Genomic DNA, 23,583 nt, shown 5'->3' with positions numbered 1-23,583 from the left:
AGTAAATGACAAAATAATTTTCAAAATCAGAAGACAGTTTAAAAAGAATGTAACCAAAAAATTGTAGCCATATAACATGAAAGCTACCTCAAAATAATTTGTTGTTCCAAGTTCTCCCCAGAAAGAAATTTTAATTAGAACTAATTTCATTAAAAATGGAAACTGATTAAAATTATTTTGAAAACTTGCACAGGGTCATTATTAGTAAATCTGTATAGAATTCTATACATCATCTGACTCAGACAGATAGAACTTCAAATTAAAAAAAATAAAAAGATTATACTGCATATAAAAAAGGGAGGATTTTATGCTTCAAAATAGTATTATATGGGAAGTAGAAAACATTTTTATATTAGTCGAAAATATTTAATTGATACCTAGGAGAGTAAAGTTAAAAAATATGAATACATATTTGTCTTTTACTCAAATGAACTGAATGGCCACTTCAAAGTAGATATCACTGTGTCCTGAGAATTTTGTTTCATTTTTTAAAATGTGAATATGGGTTAATAAATGTTCTTTTCTACAGTCTTAGTAAGAGATTTGGTTCCCCTGGAGTCAACATTTGCTTAGTGATGAATGCCATGGGGTCTCTAACTTCCCAGGCATGTACGCTTACCAAGTTCTTTCCATTGACTCGCATTGAATACCGAACTCACAATATTCCAGAGAAAACTGTATACCTCTGGATGGTAGAAGCATGCTATTCAATTTTTAGAGTATTAACAATAAACAAACTGAAACACCATTAACCAGATGCATGACCATCTCTTCTATAGATAACACAGATCAAAAGAACAGCTTGAGGGCTTCCCTGGTGGCGCAGTGGTTGAGAGTCTGCCTGCCGATGCAGGGGACACGGGTTTGTGCCCTGGTCCGGGAAGATCCCACATGCCGCGGAGCGGCTGGGCCCGTGAGCCATGGCCGCCGAGCCTGCACGTCCGGAGCCTGTGCTCCGCAACGGGAGAGGCCACAGCAGTGAGAGGCCCATGTACCACAAAAAAAAAAAACGAACAGCTTGAGTGTCGGTAGCTCTTGAATAGGGGATGCCAGCATCTCATGGACAACCACTTTCTCCCCCACATGCAGAAAAGCCATTGCGGCTATAGAATTCTTTCAAGATACTGTACTGATAATCTCTATTATTTTATTGGAGTTAATCCAAAAGATGAAATCCATTACCTATCTCAGCTCTAAGAGTTGCGATTTCAGTGCAACCTAAAAGACTAGATAATGAAATCTGTAAATAGGAAAAGTTTTCCTAGGAGATAGCACTGCTGTTACATTTTTATAATTTTATGTTAATTATCATATTTTTCAATTTGAATTAAAGAAACATTTTTTATATCCAAAGGTTACACTTCAGAAAAGAGTTGTAAAATAAACAATATTATTTTCTTCTCTCAAAAAATCTTTCGATGGGCTTCCCTGGTGGCGCAGTGGTTGAGAGTCTGCCATCCGATGCAGGGGACACAGGTTCGTGCCCCAGTCCAGGAAGATCCCACATGCTGCGGAGCGGCTGGGCCCGTGAGCCATGGCCGCTGAGCCTGTGCGTCCGGAGCCTGTGCTCCGCAGCGGGAGAGGCCACAACAGTGAGAGGCCCGCGTACCGCAAAAAAAAAAAAAAAATTATTTTGAGCCCAATAGAACTTATTAAAATTTGGAGTAAGCTTTTCACATAGATGTCCATGAATTTTCAAGTGTTATGTCCAGTGTGTGGAAATGGCCAATTGCAAATGTCTCCTTGGCATAATAAATTTAGTTCATTAGATGTAAACTCTAAACTAAAAAAAATTCTATCGGGTCCCATAGTCTCTATAAATGTGCCATTCACTCCCCGCTAAAATATAACTGCCTTTGGAATAAAACACTGTAATATACTTTGATACTTTCAACATTAACTAGAGATTTCAGCCAAGGAACTGAGAGTCTCTTTTAAGTATTTTACCTACAGTCTACTGACAATTTTAAAATTCTGTGTAACATACTAAAGTAGTCAATGGATATTCAAGACATCACATACACAAAGATTATTTGCCTACAGCAAAAATGTGTTTTTACTATAGATAGCAAATACTTTCACGGTTCATATTTCATTCAAGATCATACAGAAGCATCCTGCTTACTAAGTGAGACATCTAGGTATCATTTATTACCAAGATTTTTATTGGCTTGGATTAAGATGCAACTGACATACAAATAAATTTCATGTATTTAAATGTCAATGTGAAGGTATTCTACAGATTTTTACCCCTGTGAAACTACCTGCAATATCAAAATAATTAATATATAATACCCATCACCTACAGAAGTTTCCATGTGCCACTAAGTAATCCTCCATTCTTGCCTACTTCCATTCCATGCCCCCCTCGACCTCCACCCATCATTGGTGAGCTTTTTGCCACTATGGATTAGTTTTAATTTTCTGTAGTTTTTTTTAAAATAAATTTATTATATTTATTTATTTACTTATTTTTGGCTGCATTGGGTCTTCGTTGCTGCACGTGGGCTTTTCTCTAGTTGTGGCGAGCGGGGGCTACTCTTCGTTGCAGTTTGTGGGCTTCTCATTGCAGTGGCTTCTCTTGTGGAGCACAGTCTCTAGGCGTGAAGGCCTCAGTAGTTGTGGCTCGCGGGCTATAGAGTGCAGGCTCAGTAGTTGTGGCACACGGGCTTAGTTTCTCCGCAGCATGTGGGATCTTCACGGACCAGGGCTCGAACCCGTGTCCCCTGCATTGGCAGGCAGATTCTTAACCACTGTGCCACCAGAGAAGTCCCTAATTTTCTATAGTTTTTATACAAATGTAAGCAAACAGTATATACTCTTTTTTTTGTCTGGCTTCTTTCATTCAGTATAATTATTTGAGAACATTCATGTTGTAGTATGTTGTAATAATTCTTGTTTTTATGTGTAGTACTTCCTTGCATGATTATATTACAATATGTTTATCTATTCACTTGTTGATAGAAAGTTTAGTTGTTTCCATTTTGGGCTATTATAAATGATGGTATCATGAACATCCGTGTACAAGTCTTTGTACAGCATACGCTTTCATTTCTGTCAGGTAAATGCTGAGGAGTGGAATGGCTGCACTATATACACTACATGCACTCGGCTTCCAGAGACCATCCACACTGCATGGCTCTTGGCCACCTTCTCCCATTTTCAAAGTCACCAAACACAGGTGTAGTCCCTTTCATGCTTTGAATCACTCCAGCTTCTTCCATTGCCACATTGGCCTCATACAGATAATCCAGGGCAATCTTAACAAAGTATTGACCTCCATTTCATCTGCAGAGATCCTTTGTCACTTAACACAACAGATTCTTAGATTCCAGGGATTAAGGCATGAACATCTTTGTAGGAATGGGAGGGGTGAGGGGTATTATTCTGTTTGCCACACACAGTTAACAGAATAGACTTTAAATCATTTTACTTTTGTTTGGGCATCTATAACCGCAGAAACAGAAGTAACTAGCCAATTCTTTCATACAAGCAGCTTGCTGTACTGATGAGCAAAGAAGCAAACAATGTCACATGAGCAATCAGATCACCCGGAAGTCAAAGTGACAGTGCATGTGTATCAACACAGCTGTGCTATTTACACAGTGTCTCTTTAATCTGTTAGGGAAATCAAAGACCCCAACATTGTCTCTCTGGCTATTTTACTGGTGCTTTCTAAAAACCTCATAAAGTACTTTTTGACTCTGTAGGACTGTGTACAAGTTTATAGTATACAATCCTACTTGTTGCTGCTCTGCTCTGTAGAATGTTAGAAGTGAAAACAAAAAAATATGTATCTACACGTGGCGGTTATTTGTGGGAGAGCAGCATACAGTTTCTTTATTTTTTTTTTTTTGCTTCCAACCGTGTTAATCTTTTTTTATTCTTTTGGTAATCTCTTCCAGGGTTAACTACTTCCATTTGTAGGTGAAGAAATGTGTAAGAAATCCACTTCAAATGCTGGCGCTGCTATGAGCATGGTCTTTCCCTTTACTTCAACTAAATTACTTTTGATTCTTGTTTATATTCCAAGTGCCAGAAGTGGTTTTCACTGTAGAAGTTATCTGAAGATGGTCTTATGCTTTCTAGTAATGGTCTACAACCAGGCTCTAGCTTCTCCAGGAAGGCTACGCAGGATGGATTTAGATATGACATATTAAACTAAGAGACATTCTCTCAAATGAGTTTAAATGAATTTTATTTTTAGACAACCTACGTGACATACCTTTTTTCTCAAAAACAATGCTTCCACTCCAAATAAATCAACTGTTAAAATAAATGAAGAGCCCAAGATGACATCAGTCCCATTTGTCTAAGTCCTGGTGTTGTGCTGATGAAAAGCCGCAGCCAGCCAGTTATGACGACAGGTGCTAGATCCAAAGGAACAGCCAAATTTGTTAACATTTTTCCATGTCTAAACGACCCTTAAAGAAAATCATATATGGGCTCACACCATCCTCACGGTAGTCTAGCAGAACAACCATGCCATCTGGATTCATGTTTTCACCAATAAGAAGCTGACAGTTGTTGAAATTAGCAAGTATGCGTTTGATTTGTTCTGCAGTCCCTGTCATAAAACATTTTACTCTTTCTGGTCTCTGTTCTTCAAGTTTCCCTTTGATTGACTTCATGTAATCTTTGATGTACTTCTTGTAAGCTTCTTTTGTATAGCTGGTTTCCTGCAAGTGATGGTTCATGACAATATCGACACCAGTGATTTCTGTGCTTTCTGTACCTTCCTCCTCAGGCCCCTGAGCAGAGGCACTTCCACCAGTGAGCGAGTCATCAATGTTACACTCTGTCCTACTGACCATTTTCCCCTCCACCTCCAGACACAGCCCTTTGGCGACCTGCCTGATCTTGTAGATGTCGGAGAACACCTCAGCATGGCTGATGAGGTCCCGGTAGATGGAGCTGTTGGGAGCTCAGAGCAAGCGCTGTGCAGTCAGAGCGGTGCTGGGCCTGGGGCAGGGGGTGGTGGGGGGCGAGGGAAAGGACGGAAATGTAACCGGCAGTTTCTTTAACAGGTCAAGGATTTTATACCACTTGAAAAGGCAAACTCATGAAATCAATCAATCTGGAAAAATAGCTGTCACTATACATTTAAGGAAATTCTTTATAAGTACATAAATTTAAAGTAGAGTATATTTGTATATGAATTAGCATAAAATTGAAGTTGTTTTGTTTACAATAAGGGTAGAAAAATGCAGTGATACTTATTTAGAAAATCAACTCAAAGCATTTTTATCTAATAGTAGTCAAGCTGTTTTCTGGTTTTGTTTCCTATAATTGAAGAAAATGTCATATTGAATATTTGTGATTTTTTTTTTTATAATTCTGATGACACACAATGAGTAGTTTGTCTTTTCCAAGAGGCAGAATTCCCCAAATGCTCTGGTTACCTGTTTGTACAAATGTGTGATGTTTATTTATTTGTTTCATACAAAATGGGATTTCTGGCTCATATTAAATTCCAAATCATCTTCCACTTGCATATAACTTAGCATGATCTTAGCACAATCTGCACAATCTGCACTCCATGCAATCACTCAAAGTGAGCACTTGTGTTTGTGCTCCTATTCAATTCTAGCTTTCTGTGCTGTTCGGATGTCCTTATCTTGGTCCAGTTTTGAGTGAGGCAGACTTGTGTTAGCTGGAGGCATATCTAGGGTTACTATGAATTGCAAATTAATTAATAGATTTTGAATTGCCATTTTTGGTCCAAAGATGCCAAGAAATCTGCATTTAGAGAATACATATTTGGGCGAGACTGAAAATATAATTAAGTTATTAAGACAGTGACCACCGTGTCCGAGACTGAATACTTGTGATAGGTGGTGGATGAGCTGCTGCTGAAAAAATGTGCTTCCAGAAGAAAATGGTGAGATTGAGACTATTACCCAGAAAGATTTTTTTTCAGGATGACAGATACATTTTTTTAACTTCCTCAATGGAAGCTATATGGTAATTAGGGCATCAGCTTGGATCTATGACTCTGAGAGATCAGATGTTTCAGGAATAAAGTAAAATTAAAAAATAAATAAATAAAGTGCTGTACTTCTTACTAATTGATCTGTGGATATAATTAAAAGTGGTTACTCCAATTATTGAAAGTGTTATTAGACCCTTTCTGCCATGAATAAGTTAGATGTTGTTGTGAGTACTTGTAAAGAAGGTGCATCATCATATATGAGCAGTTTGGGGGACATTCATTAATTATTTCTTCAATGAAAGGTAGTTGAGACAGATACTGTGTATACTAACTTGTAGCAATACAAATTGAACAAGCTATAGCCATGGAGATTGTAAAAGGACACTGACAATCATAATAAAAAAAATTATATCTATGAAAAGCAAGGTTACTTCACAGTATAGAGAGATTTTGCTTATTCATGAGGTTGATATTAGGGTATGGGGTCTCAGAGATTTCCAATGTCCATCTGTACTTTCAAGACAACTATTGAGTGTGAGAAAACAGAGCTAGAAGAGAGTCTGTTCTTAATGTGGGCTAATCCCCTAATTAGTTACAAAATCATTTACTTAATCATTATCAAGTAATAATTTACTGATATGTCAAATAATTTTTAAATCATGTTATTAATATATTTTCTTTTCCCCATCATTTAAAATTTACCATTCTCCTCCAAGGTAATTATTTCATGTATAGTTTTCTAACAAGGGATTTTGATCTTAGAACTATGAGTCAAGCCTTATCTCTGTGGGAATAGAAGCTAGATGATCTAAGATGCTACTTGAATCTTTTTGGTGTCCTTTTTCCTTAGGTAAGGTGTTACCTGGAACAATGATGATAAAAATGTTGAGGTTTTACCTTAGGGCGAGTGTGACAGTGTGATCCTCAGAGGTACAATTTAGTACTCTGATCTTGTCAATTGCTGCACCCCTCGAATTTGACTGTTTCCTCTACTCATTGGATAGCATTTCCCATTCATAGATCAGTCAGTGTTATAAACTATTCCAAGCTTTTCCATTCAGCAAGCTAACAATAAGTATGGTTTGGCATGATTGGACATAGCAAAAATGAAATCCTAGAATCTGTTTTAAAAGGCAGAAGTCTAAGACTAGTTGTCAAGCTCTAAGATTCCAGAAGAAGTGTCATAACAGCAATTGCTTTGGATAATACAATTTTCCCTCCAGAGTAACTGAAAGTACTTTAAGTAACATAGGAAAAAATGTTCCAGAACAAAGCCAAATTGAAAGCATAAAAGTTAACCAGGGGTCATAGACACCAGCAGAGAACTGAGCACAGAACATTTTTTTTTTTTTTAATCTACAGAAAGTTCTGCTTACTGCTCAATGCAAAGTTTGATAGAAAGTTGAAGTGTACTTTTGTTTTAGGGCATCTTAAAAGCACATAGTATCCTGTAATGTCCTCCCAACTTTTGTTTCTAAACATACATAAATGTGTCATTTTGGAAAAAAATAGATACCTTACTTAATATAGGGTATTTCTTTGCCATTTTATTTAAAACAATGCAAAAGTCTTTGAACTGAAATTGCTAGTTTTAGTCAACATTTTTACTCCCAGGTGTACTGTATTTCAAATGGGTTTTTCTTCTTGTTGATAAATGTCCTGGCTTTTAGTTTGACCATTGAAATAGTGGGAAAGGTAGTCAATCAAAATGTACTTCTTTGCATTCAAATGAACCTTTTGGAAAAATGAACAAGACTGAAATTTTTAAAAGGCCCTAGTTTGTTTACTAAGCGCAGGAGTGATTAATCTTTTCACCCTTATGTTGGCAGCAGCCATAAAATGCACACAATTAAAGTCTATAATGCCATATTTCTATGGCATATACTGGGAAGTTGTCCAAGAGATGATAGGATAAGATAAACTGGCACAGTGTTCTGCAAATAAGAGTCCCTAATAAGTGTGTTCAGCACAATACAATTTGGACATATTCAATGGTTTAGTTAAATGTTTGTAATAACTGTTTTTCTGCCCTGAGATTGTGTTAATTTCTAGAATAATGAGACACAATACTTCTTTTAAATGGACTTACTGATTCCAAATTTAAATTAATAAACATCTTAATTGAGTTATTTTTTATTTTTTCACACATATATGTATATTTAATTTTGCATTGAAAAATAAACATGCATTTTAAAAGGTTACAGAAAACATAACTAATATTTATAAAGTGTTCACTCATTTAACCACCACTGAGGTCAAGACATAACATTCTCAGTGTTCCAGAAATCCATTTACATGCCCCTTCCCTATCACGACCCTCTTCCTCCTCCAAGATGATCAGTAACTTGTTAAACACAATTATAAATTTGGAGAACTGTGATGATTAAGACACTATCAGTAAGTAACAATATTTTTGCTGTTTTGTATAACAAGAAGGGCTATTATGTAACATTTTAAGTTAAAAATTATTTGAAATTGCATATGAAATAAAGTTTCTTATTTGGATGGTTACAGATACTTTTTCTCTTCTATCTATTCATTAAGTAATTTTTACAAAAACAACTAGCTGTTGCCCAATATATATCCTGCTTTTATAGAATAATAGGATCCCCATATACCTGGCTTCCCTGAATATACTATACTTCCCAGGCTCCCTCACTTATGTCTGTGACCCTGTAATTAATTTCTGGCCAATGTGACACAAACAAACATTGTGCAACAAATTTCTATGAAGGAGAAATTCTTCTTTTTTCATGTCTGTTTCCCTGAAAGCTGGGATGCTATCATGGTGACTAGCATTAGAGCAGTCAGTTTGGACCACAAGGTGAAAGCTAGAGATTGAAGATGGCTGAGTAACAGCATGGATTGGGTCAATGATGCTTGTGAAACTGCAATTGGAGCCCTATGCTACCAAGTTTGTGAAAAGGAGAAACAATATTTATAACATTTGTAAGTCATTCTGTAACTGAGAGTTGAACTTAAAGCTAATGCAGTAACCAACACCTTTAAAACTGTATCATAATAAAGATGTATTAGCATTACTTTCTAAGTGGTATTTTGTACAGGGCAAGTACATTTCTTTATAATAAATATATGCATTGGAAATGTTACATTAATTATACAAAGTGAATTGCCACATGTATTCTTGAAAATTATTTTTAACTCAATTTATTTTAACTAACAAAATTAGTTATAATTGAGGAAGGATAAAATACAAGAATATATAAAAGATGCTTCTTTGGCATTTAGAGTAAACTATTTTCCTAAGTCAGACAGAACTGTCATAGTTGTCAGCCTTGCAAGCATGGCTTTAAAATCCTAGATTGTAACTTAACACAAAAGATAGGAAGTATGAAAGTATATAAGGCACTGATAATGGAATAGAAAGACTGGCATAATGAAGAATGAACAGAAGGTAGAAGTGCCCCAAGGCATTAGTAACATTGTCAGTGCCAGAACAGGTGCTTTCAGGAATATGCCACAAGAATAATTCAATGCCCCTGGATATTTTCTCCTTTTGTAGCTTCAATTTATATTGGAATAGTTCTCTTTTTAGTTCTTTTTTCATATTTGAATTTCCATATTGAAATAATTTAATATGTACACAAAAGACTATACAAAGTAGAAACAGCACAAAGAATTCCCAAATGCACTTCATAATGCTTCTCAAATGTTAACAACGTTCATAATCACAGCACAGTGATAAAAACTGGGACATTAACATTGACATGAAAATATTCTTAACTCTACTAATCTTATTCAAAGACTAACATTCGCCCCAACAATGTGTTTTTGTAGAGCAATATTCAACCCAGTTTCATGCATCCCATTCAATCATTTCTTCTTAGTCTCCTTTGATCTAAAACAGTTTCTCACTCCTTTTTATTTTATGGTATTGAAGATTTGAAGACTATTGACAAGGTATTTTATAGACTATTTCTCAGTGTCTGGTGTTTGTTCATAATTAAATTTAAGTTATGCATTTTTAACAAGAATACCACAAAAGGAATGCCATGACTTTCCTGGCGTTTTATATCAAGAAGTACACAATAATAATACATTTTCTTACTGATGGTGTTAACATTGATCACTTGGTTAGGTGCTGTCTACGATATGAGAAACTTATGTTTTAATTTCTATCCCCAAAAGTGTTTAAGCTGGTTCATCCCTATCTTTTTTCCTCCATAAATTATTTAAAATAAGATGGTTAACTACTGAACATCAAGGTAAATTAACAGAGACTGGATTTTCCTGGCAAATCTAGCAAACAGATAATGGAACCAAATATATGAAACATTCTTATTTTTCATAAATGTGATAATAGTGCAGCACTGTGGTTACCAAGAGAATGGATACAAATGAGGTAAGTCTTATGATTGCACCAGCTCTATACATGGAAGAATTGTCGAGTTACTGTGAAACAATGGAGAAAACATTTTACTGTCTAGAGACAATTTCCAGGTAAGAGTACAAGTTGGGAAAAACTAAACAGAGCCCAGTCAGCTTACTGAAATAAGAGACAGAAACCTGAGTTTGAAAAGGTGAAGAAGGCTCATGTTGTGGGGTGTCATACACAAAAGGAGAGACTTTCACAGGGAGATGGCTGTGGAGACCTGCAGAATGGTTCTTTCTTAAACTGTTGATACTGATCCACATGTCCATGAGAGAAAACAACCTGAGTTTCTGGAAAAATCTTCCAGGTGAAGGCAGACAAAAAGAAAAAACAAAAACAAAAACAAATGGAGCTTCAGGAGTCTGGGAATTATTTCTGTTCCCACTGATCAGAATAGGAAGATTTCATGATTAACAAAAAATTGGACAGAATCCTCAGAATGGCATTACCTTACAAATGGGGCTAGATTAGTTCTGGACTCTTGGCTGCTCTAGACCTACTCTAAAAACACTTAAAGCAAGCTTTAGAAGGATACAGCTGACTACAAGTAACTTAATGTATGTTACAACAAATCAGCATGAAAGGCTAGCAAAAATATAAAAACTAAGAACATAAATACACAATGCGCATCCAAAAAGAAATTTTAAGGCAAGCAAAAAAGCAGGAAAATATAACTCCAAACCAGGAGAAAAATCAATCTATAGAATAAACTAAAAAGTGACAACGGTAATGGAACTAGTGGACAATAGAAGTTAAAAGAGCGGTTATGAATGCTTCATATGATCGATAAGAAGGAAAAAATGTGAATGTTGAGGAGAGAAACACAACACTTGATAGCATATTAGGACATTCATAAGATCAGCAAACTGGAAGACATAACAACAGAAACTTCCAAAATGAAGTTCAGAGAAGACAAAACCTGAAGAAAATAAGAGCTGGATTAACTGATAGCAGGTGGTTTAACATATAAGTAATTGGACACAAAGAAAGAGAGGAGAAAGGTACTAGAAGACATAATGATTGAAAATTATTAAATTTAATGAAAAATATAAATTTGCTTGTCAAAGAATCTCAATGAACACCAAGTAAAGTAAATCTAAAGAAAACCACACCATGAAAAGTAGTGATAATGAGAAAATCTTAAAGCTTTAAGAGAAAAAAAAGGCACAATACTTTTAAAGATGTGTTAAAACAGACTCTTATCAGAAACAATTCAAACCAGGACAGTGGAGGAAAAAATTTTTTTTTAACTGTCAACCTAGAATTTTTATCCAATGAATTATTGTTCAAAAGTGAAGGTAGAAAAAAAATACTTTATTTAGAGCAACAAAAACAAAGAAATTATTTTCAGAAGATATACATTAGAAAGACCTAAAAATCTCTAAGTAGAAAGAGCATGATGCCAAATGGAGATTTGGGGTTACACAAATGAATGAAGAGCATCAGAAATGGTAAATACACGGTATAAGCAATGTAATTTGTCTTATTTTTAATCTATTTGAAAGATAATTGACATAAATATAACAATCCTATATATGAGTGCAGCTAATAATAAAGATTCAAAATGCACAAAGAAAAATGTGACAGTATCTGCAGGGGAAATAGACAAATTCATAATTAGAATTGCAGATTTCAATATCTCTTTTTTCAGCAATTGTTGGATCATATATACAGCAAAATGGATCTAAGGATTTATGAGATATGCTTCTTTAGAGAATTACTTGTAAGCTATACAACTCTTGTGGCATATGAGAGAGCTAGCTCATGACTTAAACATACCTGACTCTTGTGTGAAGTGAAGCATGAAACTTACTCAGAGATTCCCCATCTTATTCTGGCCCAGGAAGTGCACGGTCAATGCAGAAGAAAGGCTTGGGAAGAAAGGACTGGAACCCTCTCTTCTTCATCTGAGACTTCTGATTGCCTATAAACAATATTATTAGTAAATCTTGATACTTTGTTAGATCTCTCAATTTTTTATGAGTCTGATTTGACAATTATTCCCTTGTGTTTGCTCGTATGAACTGCTCTTAAAACTTTTGTCCCAGGATGAGAGGTTACATGGAATAGCGTACAGTTGACCGTGGCCTGAAGTACAGAAACAATTGGCCAACAACTCTAATGTAATATAATCAAGAAATAAATATTTATTGTTAGACACTGAGATTTGGGGAGTTATTTGTTACCCCGGCAAAGGTGACTAACATATCAGGATGTGTTTGCAGTAGGGATTCCTTTTTCAGCAATCTATAAATAGATTTGTGTTTTTAATTTAAAAGTCCCAGACACCATTTTGTCTGGAAAATTGGACACTGAGAAGGGTGACAGAATACACAAAATCACAAAAGATGTGTAACAAGAAATGTATGCTAAGGATGGCGTGGTTGTTATTCCTCCTATAAGATTATTCCTGAATGATTTAATGACCAAGTCACAATGTTATTTGTTGGAAATCTTGAGAACAACTGAGTCCATGATTCAGAAACACAATCCTATCTAAATTTTTCACATAGTTTTCATGCTCTTTCTTTTACTACTTTTAATTGGCCATACTATTTTAAAATGTGGCAGAGGTGTGGTAAAGAATAGCAAAACAACAGCACCACACACACACACACACACACATATGCACACACACAACTGCTTTATCAGCAATTATCACTAGCAGTGAGATTTAGGTTTATTTTACAAATCTATATTTTGTCAGCCTCCTTTAAAATACAGAGACATTCAACAAGTGAAGTTTTATACCCCACTGTACTTTTATGTAAAAATTATTTTTCTTCTTATGAACTGGTTTTGATGGATAAATTGAAGTATTAAAGAAAGGAGTTGACACATTAAAAGGAAATATTGCACGGTTCATTATAGAAGTAAATTTCTGTCAATTCAAATATAACTGTCAGAAGTCATGTTCCTAGCCTAGACTATGTTAAAGAAAGTTATAAAAATTAAGATCATGATAAATAACACTAGACTTACGACTTAAAAATGATTCCTAGGGCTTCCCTGGTGGTGCAGTGGTTGAGAGTCTGCCTGCCGATGCAGGGGGCACGGGTTCGTGCCCCGGTCTGGGAAGATCCCACATGCCGCGGAGCGGAGCCATGGCCACTGAGGCTGCGCGTCCAGAGCCTGTGCTCCGCAACGGGAGAGGCCACAACAGTGAGAGGCCTGCATACAGCAAAAAAAAAAAAAAAAAGTAAAAAAGAACAAAAATGATTCCTAAACAGTTCAATCAATGCCCATTTGTAGAGATGTGCAAAATCAGCTCATAGGGTTCAAAAAATAAACTGTAAGCAACTTAAAATAAAGCAGTTAAATTATTGGAAGACAGCACAAAACATCTAAGGCGAAATTCAATGATTTTATTTCTTTAAATTTTAGCTTGTAATAAAACCACTAATATATTACAATTTCTTGCTCATTTTGCTTTTAAAGACTTGGGCAGGTAATTCCTAGAGATTGCAATGAAGTGCATACCTAGATACCTTGACACTAAAAGGTCTATTTATGCTAACCTTCCTTCCCCCAGTATTTAGCAAAAATATAGGCTTTCATATGTTCTCCATTAAGGGTATACAATAAAACTTTCTCTATATATAACTAGGGCCAAGTAACTTTTCAAACTTTTCTCAGATTAAGTATGTTAGCTTATATAGAAAGGTATTTGAGTGACAACTGGAGTACTTGTCAGATGTAATTTAATCAGATAAATTCAATATGAAGGGTGAAGCAAAGTTGAATGGGAATTTCAATGCGTACATCTTCTCTAGCCTACAATGATTTTATCTTCTCTACTGATGTTTTTCATTAACTTATTTACATATCTGTAGCTTTTTCTGTTGGCATTTTCTGGATATTTGTCATTGCAACTCTATTAAACCATTTGCAATAACATCTCATCAAATGTAGTATATGAATCCTATATGCTATTCTCTCAACTTAATTTACTGTTTTCTTTTCTTTGTCTAGTTCACTTCTAAATACCCTTCAAAATTTAGCCAAAGCATCACAATTTTCAGGAACCCTTTTCAGAACAATTAGTGTGATTTAAAATTGCTGCATCATACTGATAGTGACCTGTACTTAACATATGTAACTAGGTGACAATCAGTATTCTATTTATGGATCTTCATCAAGCTTTAATTTACTCAGAATAAGAACTCCTAGACCCTTCAATTGATATTTTCATGGAAGAAATAAGGTTTGACATTGTAAAATATTTACACAGTTCAATATTCCACTAATAAAGTAGATCTCAATTAAGAGAGAATGGCATTCTGCTTCTAGCCAAGATGGTGTTAACAGGAAATGGATTTACACTCCTTCCCTGAAATCAATTACAAGACATATGATAAATCAGTTGTTAAGACATTGGGTATCAGTCAATTTAGCACAGTGATTTTGTGAGACAGGAAACAAATCAGTGGAACCCTGTAATTATTGTGTTACTGCCTTGATAGTGTTTCCAGGGCATTGTGAAGAAGCATCAGGGTTGGGAGGGAAGGCAAAAATAGAACTTAGAAGATATTCTGAGTTTGAGACCCAGAGCTGAGTCACAAGGGAGACCATAGTGGCTGGAGTTCACAAAGCTGAGTACTGGAGAGGTGAATTTAACAAGGAGAGATTGAGATTAAATAGGAGAGAGAAAGAGAGAGACAGACAGGATGAAAGAGAATGAAGGGTGAGGGGTAGAGAGAGAAAACTGGAGCTCTGTAGGGAGCCACCTACAGTATTCAGGAGAATACAGATCATAACCTGTATCTGAGAAAACTACTCAAGGCTGGGATGGGTGGAGGAGGGGAAACACTGGTAAGGATGGCAGAGAATAGTACCCAGGGCTCTTACAGAACAGGAAATAGCATCTGTTTCCACCAATCACATTGTAAACTGCACACTTTACACTTCATGGATCATTGGTCAAGTATTCAGTATTCATTAGCAGAAAAACTATTGACTTTTGAATAACATCTGAAGTTTAGTTAATAATTGTATCAATATTAATTTTTTAGTTTTGATAAATGTACCATGATTATACAAGATGTTAATACTGGGGCTTCCCTGGTGGCACAGTGGTTGAGAGTCCGCCTGCCGATGCAGGGGACACGGGTTTGTGCCCCGGTCCGGGAAGATCCCACATGCCGCGGAACGGCTAGGCCCGTGAGCCATGGCCGCTGAGCCTGCGTGTCCAGAGCCTGTGCTCCGGGAGAGGCCACAACAGTGAGAGGCCCGCATACCGCAAAAAAAAAAAAAAAAAAAAAAGATGTTAATACTGGGGAACGTTGAGGGAAAGGTATAAGGCAGCTCTCAGTTCTGTATTTATTCTGTAAATTTAAAATTATTTCAAAAAATTTTTCAAAAAACAGGCAGTTCCAAATGAAAATGGGCTATAAAAAAGACTAACAGTCACATACAAAATATGATATTCCAAATGGTGAATAAAAATGGCAATGGGCTCAATTTTATTAGTAATTATAGAAATTCAGTTTAATACCACGACATCTTCTCTGGAATAGCTAAAATATATATTTTCTGTACAAGAATGCTCATATGTGCACCAAAATTACATGTACAAGAAAGTGCATATGTGCAAGAATGTTTGTTGTAGTCGTACCCCCAAAATACACAGTGCTATATTTAACTTCAATGAAGTTCAAACAAGCAAAACAATTCCATGCTATTCAGTCGGGATAGTGACTACCATGCGCAAAAGGAAATTAGAAGGGGGCAGGAAGGGAACTTCGGGAGCTGGTAGACTCCACTTTTTGAACAGTATGGTCATGCCGTGGATGTGTGAACATCATGATAAATTAATGAGCTGTACTTTGTTTATGTTATTTTGTACCTCCCTCTATGTATAATGAAAAATTTTTAAAGTACTTGATAAAAAGCAAGTTTCTAAGTTATTTAATCTCATCCTCAGTTCTTTCATTTTTAGCTTGTTTTCAACACCACAGAATATCAGTGTGTTGCTTCAAAAGGAATGAATATCTTTGAATCATTGTAGGAGTGAATATCAGTAAATGCTAGAAAATCATTTCTAAAACTGAGTGGGCTGAAAGATTCTATTTGGCTTTATATAGATATCTCCTTTCACTCTTTCCCTCCTGTAGCTTAAAAAAATGGAAACATCTATCTGCTTTAAATACACTCGCCTACCAAACTATCCACAAAAACTAATTTTAATGAGAGGCAGATAAGAAGGAAACAGAATGAATCTATTTACGGAATGTATCATTAGAACTGTTTCATACCCAAACTTAATGATCAATTTCCATGAAACCCTATTTCTGACTTGTTATTGACAAAGAAGTCAGGGTTAACATTTTTATCTCTGCAGCAAGAAATAACATGTCCTGTAAGCAAAAGATACCTCCATTTTATTTTTCTTCAAATTCTTCCATGAAAATATCATGTTGTTGATTTGTCAGATTTATCAAAGGCTGTCTCCTGGGAGATTACAAAAAAAGCTGTTATTAGAAATTTTTACTCCATTCTGTGGTTGCCTGTGATTAGAATTTCATTTTCACATAGCCAGTGGTAGATCCAGGTTTTGTGAGGACTAAAGATTACATAATTTTCAGGGACTTCATCAAAAAAAAAAAAGGGAATGTGAAAATATCTCACTTTTGTAAATGTTACAGAAGCATAGGATGATGTGAACACATTACCCCTTCCTGGGAACTGGTACGAGTTAAAGGAAACTTCTGTTTCATGGTAAATATGTGTCTCAGCATAGAACTCAGAGATTATCACTTTAAGGCAGGTATCAAAGGGAGGACGCCTACAGGGAAGAAATAGCAGTGTAAATAAATGAAATGATCTGTGTAAATAAAACAATAGTGCAAGTGTAATTACAAATGGCAACTTGCAGCCTCATTGCCATTGAAGTGATAGTAGGAAATGGTGTGACTTTGACACTCTCTCTAGTATCATGGAAAATAGCCAAATCCATTCAAATTCTTATGCAGAGTTGACTGTTGCTTAATTTTCCTGTACTGAACAAATCAAAGGAATCTAGAATTTATTATAAAGTTTCCATTAAAAAATATTAACAACAAATTAAAATTATTTTCCCAAGAAAGTAACTCTTTTTGAATATCAAATGTTTGACTTTCACCAAGTCTGACACACATGAAGGTAAATAGAATTCACCTCTGACTAGTCCCAGCCAATAGTTGAAGCTAAAGATCAGTGGTAAATTGACCCTGAAGGACTTACTTTATTTTTAATGATTTAAATTAGAAGATAGCCAAAAAGAAGGACCAGAAAAAGTAGGGGACTTCTTAGTATCTGAAATAACTTAAATTTAGGGCATTCTAATGGGATGGTGAAAAACCAGTGGACTGCCATGAAAACTTATGTCTGTAATATCCTTTGGTCTAAACTCTCTTCACTTTTATTAGTTTTCCTAAAAATGGATCCGAAGACAGCAAGTGGGTTATGAGCCCTACTCTCGGTCAGGCTACCTTTAATAACTAAGAATACATGGAGACTTTGTAAGATTTGGAATAAGTAGGGGACTTCTTAGTATCTGGAATAACTTAAATTTAGGGCATTCTGATGGGATGGTGAAAAGCCAGTGGACTGCCATGAAAATTTATGTCTGTAATATCCTTTAGTTTTCCTAAAAATGGATCTGAAGATAGCAAGTGAGTTACGAGCCCTACTCTCTCAGTTGGGTTATCTTTATTAACTAGGAATACATGGAGACACTAAAAATCCTACCTCCAGGTCCCAAGTTAAAAGAGTCAAGCTATACCGTGAGTTTAAATGGATCTGTACAAAATTAAGGAAGTGGCATAGCAACAGTATTTAGGATACTTCACAGGTGATGTTTATTCAGGGATAAAAAGCAGTGTAAGTGTAGGCAGATGGATTCCAAAGACATCAAAATCTTGTTTAAATGCAAATGTTTCGAGAAGAAATGTTATATAAATAAATTGCCTCTCAGCAGAATGTTTTCTTCTTCAGGTTTACAAGAGGCAACCTCAGGTGTCTAATAGAGATATACTGAAGAACTAAAAGTGGATACCTTTGTGAAAGGAGTGGTAGCGCCTCTAAAAGCCTGCAGTCAGAAGCACATTATTTATCTACTGAATTGAACCTGCAACCAAATTACAATCTTACTCTCTTTGCATTTTGTATCCCAATATTGACTTTGAGATGAGTTGGCACTTCAAGGCATAAAAGTGTAATTAAGTCTTTCTTTTAATTTCCACTTAACTTCTGTGATAACAAGCAACTGCTTAGTGAGGTAATTAATGGGAAATTATGCTTTTTTCATTGGCAACTTGAGACCTACTTTCTAGAACTAAGTACGCACTGAATCATGGTTTGATACCAATTTTTTTCTATCTCAGCTATTTGGTTGCAGAACCAATCTTAATCAGTTACCTGAAAGGAGGGAAAATAAATACCCATTGGCCCATCAAGAGCTTTTTTGTGGGAGCATAAGTGAAATGTACCCTACTTTGGAAGGTATATTTCAATATAAATATCGTTTTATTATTTTGCGTATGGTCATTATTGTATGTGATATGCAATTGTTAGATCATTTAATCCCACAAAGTGCAGTGAAAATTGCTTAAGGAAAGAAATGATGAAATCTTCATACCTCACTCACACTGTTCGGCAGTGGGTAAAATGAATATTTAGCAAAGCAAGCTAACTGTTTGCAAACGTGCAATTAAAATCCTGGCTCTTCTCTAATTATGTAACACTTAAGTTAAATGGTCTTAATAGACATATAATGATAGCTTTATAAACCTATAGTTACTTATAATCAGATGTAATTTCTATTTCAGTTTTAAAGCACCCATTAACTGTCTATTATGATTTTTAAGTAATTTGGCAGACATTTAATGAATACTTTAAAAACCTAAATAGTAATTATTTCAAAAGACATCTGTTAACATATAGGAGTAACGGAGCTATTCATTTGAATACACAGTTTAAAACTAATTAGTGAAGTATATATGCAATACCCAATGGCTTTACTACAAGAAGAAAATCACAATTTTAATGTAATTTTCTCTCTGAAAATAGAAGCTGTTTTTCTAATTTTCTTCTGAGTCCTGTGACATACCTGTCACGTTACAAAACTGTAACACTGAAAAGCCATATCTTCTCATAGTTCCAGGTGTATTCTAGAAAAATTATCTCTGTGCCAGACAGCGTAAAAATGTATTTTACACATTAATTCACTGTTATATTTTGGGTTTGTTAGGATGCTTAAAAAAAAAGTTCGATATAGACAGTTTTTCATTGCAAGTTGTAGGTGACAAATCAGTTTCCAAGTTTTTGGAATAATGCTCTTAAATTTAACAGAAGACTACTATTTCTCACTATGTGTAACAAGTATAAGTTGGCTACATATTTTCACAACTAAAATGCTTAAAATTCTTTCAAATGACAGAAGAAAGCTGTGTGTTATAGAAAAGTCACTAAAATTTTCTCATGAAATAGAGATCATTATTTTTGAACCAATGAAGCGTCATTCATGAGCTTTATGGAAACATTTTAAGGCCTATTTCAAGTGTGATACACTTTAATTTATAAAACTGAAATTGCTTTATTATTCCTATGAAATATAGACGTTTCAATAGTCCAAATTTCCAACTCTGCATTATATGATTGCACAAATATAGACAATTGCTTGAAAATGAGATATAATTTTTAGTGCTAATCTTCATTAATTAGTATAAATTTTAATTATTATTATAGTATTACCAGTTAACTTTATAATCTAACTGTTTTCATATACATGCTGTTTCAGCATTGAGGTCATTTGTGACTTTTCCTGTCCTAAACTTCCTTCTCTTATATGACAAGGAAAAATAATGCAAGCATTTCTCCTTCTGTACTGGCACTAATTCCATAAAAGGATACATCCAATTATTAGAACCTACTGTAGTATGAAATAATTGTGTGTGTGTATATAATATATAGAGAGATATCCAAATACTTATATATATAAGTATATATACAAGCATATATATATATATGCTTATATTTGTGAATATATCATATAATAGCACATGATATAAATATATCACATATATTATATATTGAATATTTAATGTGAATATATATGAATATGAATGTATATATGAATATATGTATACATAAAATAGTAAATCCCTCTTCACAAATTTAGGGAAATGTATTAATTATATCCTGGGTTCTATGTAAAACAATAGTTAAACAATTGATAATTTTGTATTAATTCTTATACAAATAATATTATAAAGTAGTACAATGTGGCATTTCAACACAGGGCTAAATATTAAACTACTATTTTATACTGTCTATGCATTACAATGTTACAAACTGGTAGACATCAAACTTGTGATAAGCCCTCTAGTTAGTTGGATTTATGCAGCTGCAGCTCAGCAGAGAGGTCTGCACTGGATATAGGGATCTGCCAGGCATTTGGCATACAGATAGTGATCAAAGCTATATAATTATGTGAGATCAAAAAGGAGTTGTACAGCTAGAGAAAAGAAGAATATCAAAGATTGAGTTCTGTGGTATCCAACACTAAAAAGTCAGGAAATGAGGAAACAGGAAACAAACTAGCATAGAAGACTAAAGAGGAAGAGGAGAAGTCAGATAAAAATAGATAACTGGAAGCCAGATGAAGCCATTCTTCCAAGAAACAGGGGATGTGTTATATGCTATTGATACATAAATATTAATAATGTGTTGATATCTGTTATATGCTATTTTGTTGTAATAGCACAATAGTGTATTATGTGATTTTGATAGGTCAAGTTAAAGATTAAGTATTAATTTAACAGTGGGAAATTAATTGGTAACTTGATAAAAGGAGTACAGTGGGGAGATGATGAAAAATAAATAAATGGGGCTCAAGAGATAAAGGGACACTAAGAAATGTTGGTATAAACAACTATTCCAAAGTATGTTCTTGTGAAGAGAAGTTAAAGAACAATGGAGCAGTAGTTGAAGGTAGAATTGGAATTAAGAGAGCATTTTTAAAAGAATATAAATATAATGACATATTTATGTGTTGATGGTAAAGATCTAGTATAGAGGGGAAAATTTAAAAATGCATTATAGAGTAAAATATTGGACAAAATATGAAGAATAAAGTATTGGAGCTAAGATGTTGCATATGTAAAGGAGAAGGGATATAGTGCATAAAGGGAAGTGAAGACCTTAGCTAGGATTCTCACAGTTTGTCCAAATAAACCAGGGAGCAAGGAGGAAATTTGTACACAGTTGCAGGTAGCTGGATTGATGAGATCCTGCAGGAGATCTCCTGTGATTAACTCAATTTTCCTTGTGAAATTGAAATGATTAGCTGAGAGTGATGATGATGAGGTAACTCTGGATATTTGTGGGAAAAGGAGGAAGAATGAAACAGCTTTTTAGCAGAATGGGGTGAAAAATGAATTGAGAAGTGTAGTTTGTTTCTGAGTAACAATAATGTCCAACTACTCTGAGGTTGGCAGTCACACATTTCAATTGAGAGCAATCAGCATGATGTGTGTTTTTCCAGCAACACTCAGATGCACAGGCACGTGCAAAAAATAAGCTGGGAGTTCAATATTAAGACAAGGTACTTACCAAATTTATAAGATAATGCCAACAGCTTTTCTGAGTGTGTGCGTGTGTGTGTCTGTGTGTGTTTGGGTTGTTCTACATGTTCTATAATATTTTATGTTGTCAAATGTTTAATATATTTTATAATAAGATATTCTGAAAGAAAAATGATGGTGGTTTAATTCTGAATTTTCCCACTTCTCCTATAGAGCATAGAGAGGGATGTATCAATATTAGTTTGCCAGGGATGCCACAACAAAGTACTACAACTGGGTGGCTTAAACAACAGAAATTTATTGTTTCACAGTTCTGGAAGCTAGAAGTCCAAAATCATTTTTAATTTGTTTTTTTGACATTGTCATAGTCATTCAATAAGAAAATAATAATGTTTTTGACAACTTGTCCTGGAACAAACATAAATATATTTGGGGATGGGAGAAGACAGTGTGCATACACATGTACACACAGTGACATACACGAACAAGTAGAAGATAAGGACAATGAAAACATCAACTATATCCTAGAGACCAACTGCAGCAGTGGGGGCTATATTTCTTGCCACTATCTCTTTCCTTGCAATTCCCCCTACACCTGGAAATTATAACTAACCACAATTTGAAGAATAGAGAGGCTTATGATGAGTCCCCCTTAAATTGGAACCATAGCATCTTGTTAGTGCTCCACTCATACTTTATCAGACCCCTTTACCACTTGTTTGTGTGAAGCCTCCATATATGTTTCCATTCCCAGGAGTCAGCACCAGCAACTCTAGCAGATAACTACACACAGGTGGCCAGAATCACATTTGTCTGCACAAGCAGAGAACAGAAATTGTCTCCAAAGTTTTGTCCTCCTGTGAACAGCTCTTAAGCAATGACAAATGTGAATGGAAGTGTAAATACTCCAAGCTCCTTAAGCTTAATCTGAGGTTCTGGTCACACTTTCTAAAGATCATCTTTGGAGGATTGAGGGGAAGTTACTGTATGTGGGCCTTTTCAAATACCTCACTCTCATTTCCTGTCTTATTTCCTCATATATATATGAATTTTTCCCGGGCCATATAATAATAAATCACAGTTGTCTCTGGACAAAATCCCACTAATCCTTATTTGTGAAGGACAGTCAAATTTTATGTCTATGATCCCAGTATAATTATCCCATTGCATTGTCCCATTTCATTCTTACAACTGTTCCAGTTTGTATGGTGACATATATGGTCCCCATTTTATAATGAAAAGTTATGACAGCCACAACCACATTTTACCAAGAAGAGAGAGCATAGAAAACCTGTAAGATACTCTAGGAAAGAAAGTGTGAGGCAAGGCAAGTTGACCTTGAAGTTTACAAATACACATTGTGAACACACAAGAGAATTAGTGAATATTCTTTGCAAGAGCTTTCTTGAGAACACTATAAAAGGATGAACTCCAGGTGGAAAGAGTAGTTACTGATATAAAAAACAAAATAATAAAGTTGAGAAAACGGACTGTGAATTGTATATGCTTTGACAATGGGAATCACTCATCTAACACAAAATGGGAGCAGATGTGTTTGGTAAGTAGCTGGAAAGTAAAATTAGTTTCCTGATTCCCTCATTGCAACCATGGGTGTCATAGAGTATTATTTAAGGCTAATAACTTAAATAATGAAAAATGAAACATATGTGAGAAAACAAAGGTAAATGAATAAA

The 23,583-nt window shown here is 35.0% G+C and overlaps 1 pseudogene; it reads right to left on the bottom strand.

Annotated features, from left to right (window-relative positions):
* Positions 1-4,397: 4,397 nt before the first annotated feature.
* Positions 4,398-4,904, bottom strand: LOC114891150 (annotated as a pseudogene).
* Between the last annotated feature and the right edge of the window lie 18,679 nt (positions 4,905-23,583).

The sequence above is a fragment of the Monodon monoceros genome, unplaced genomic scaffold (assembly GCF_005190385.1).
Source record: "Monodon monoceros isolate NGI ecotype Baffin Bay Population unplaced genomic scaffold, NGI_Narwhal_1 Super_Scaffold_11, whole genome shotgun sequence".
NCBI lineage: Eukaryota > Metazoa > Chordata > Mammalia > Artiodactyla > Monodontidae > Monodon > Monodon monoceros.
Note: the sequence above shows the minus strand (reverse complement) of the source record. Positions and strands in the feature narration are given on the sequence as shown.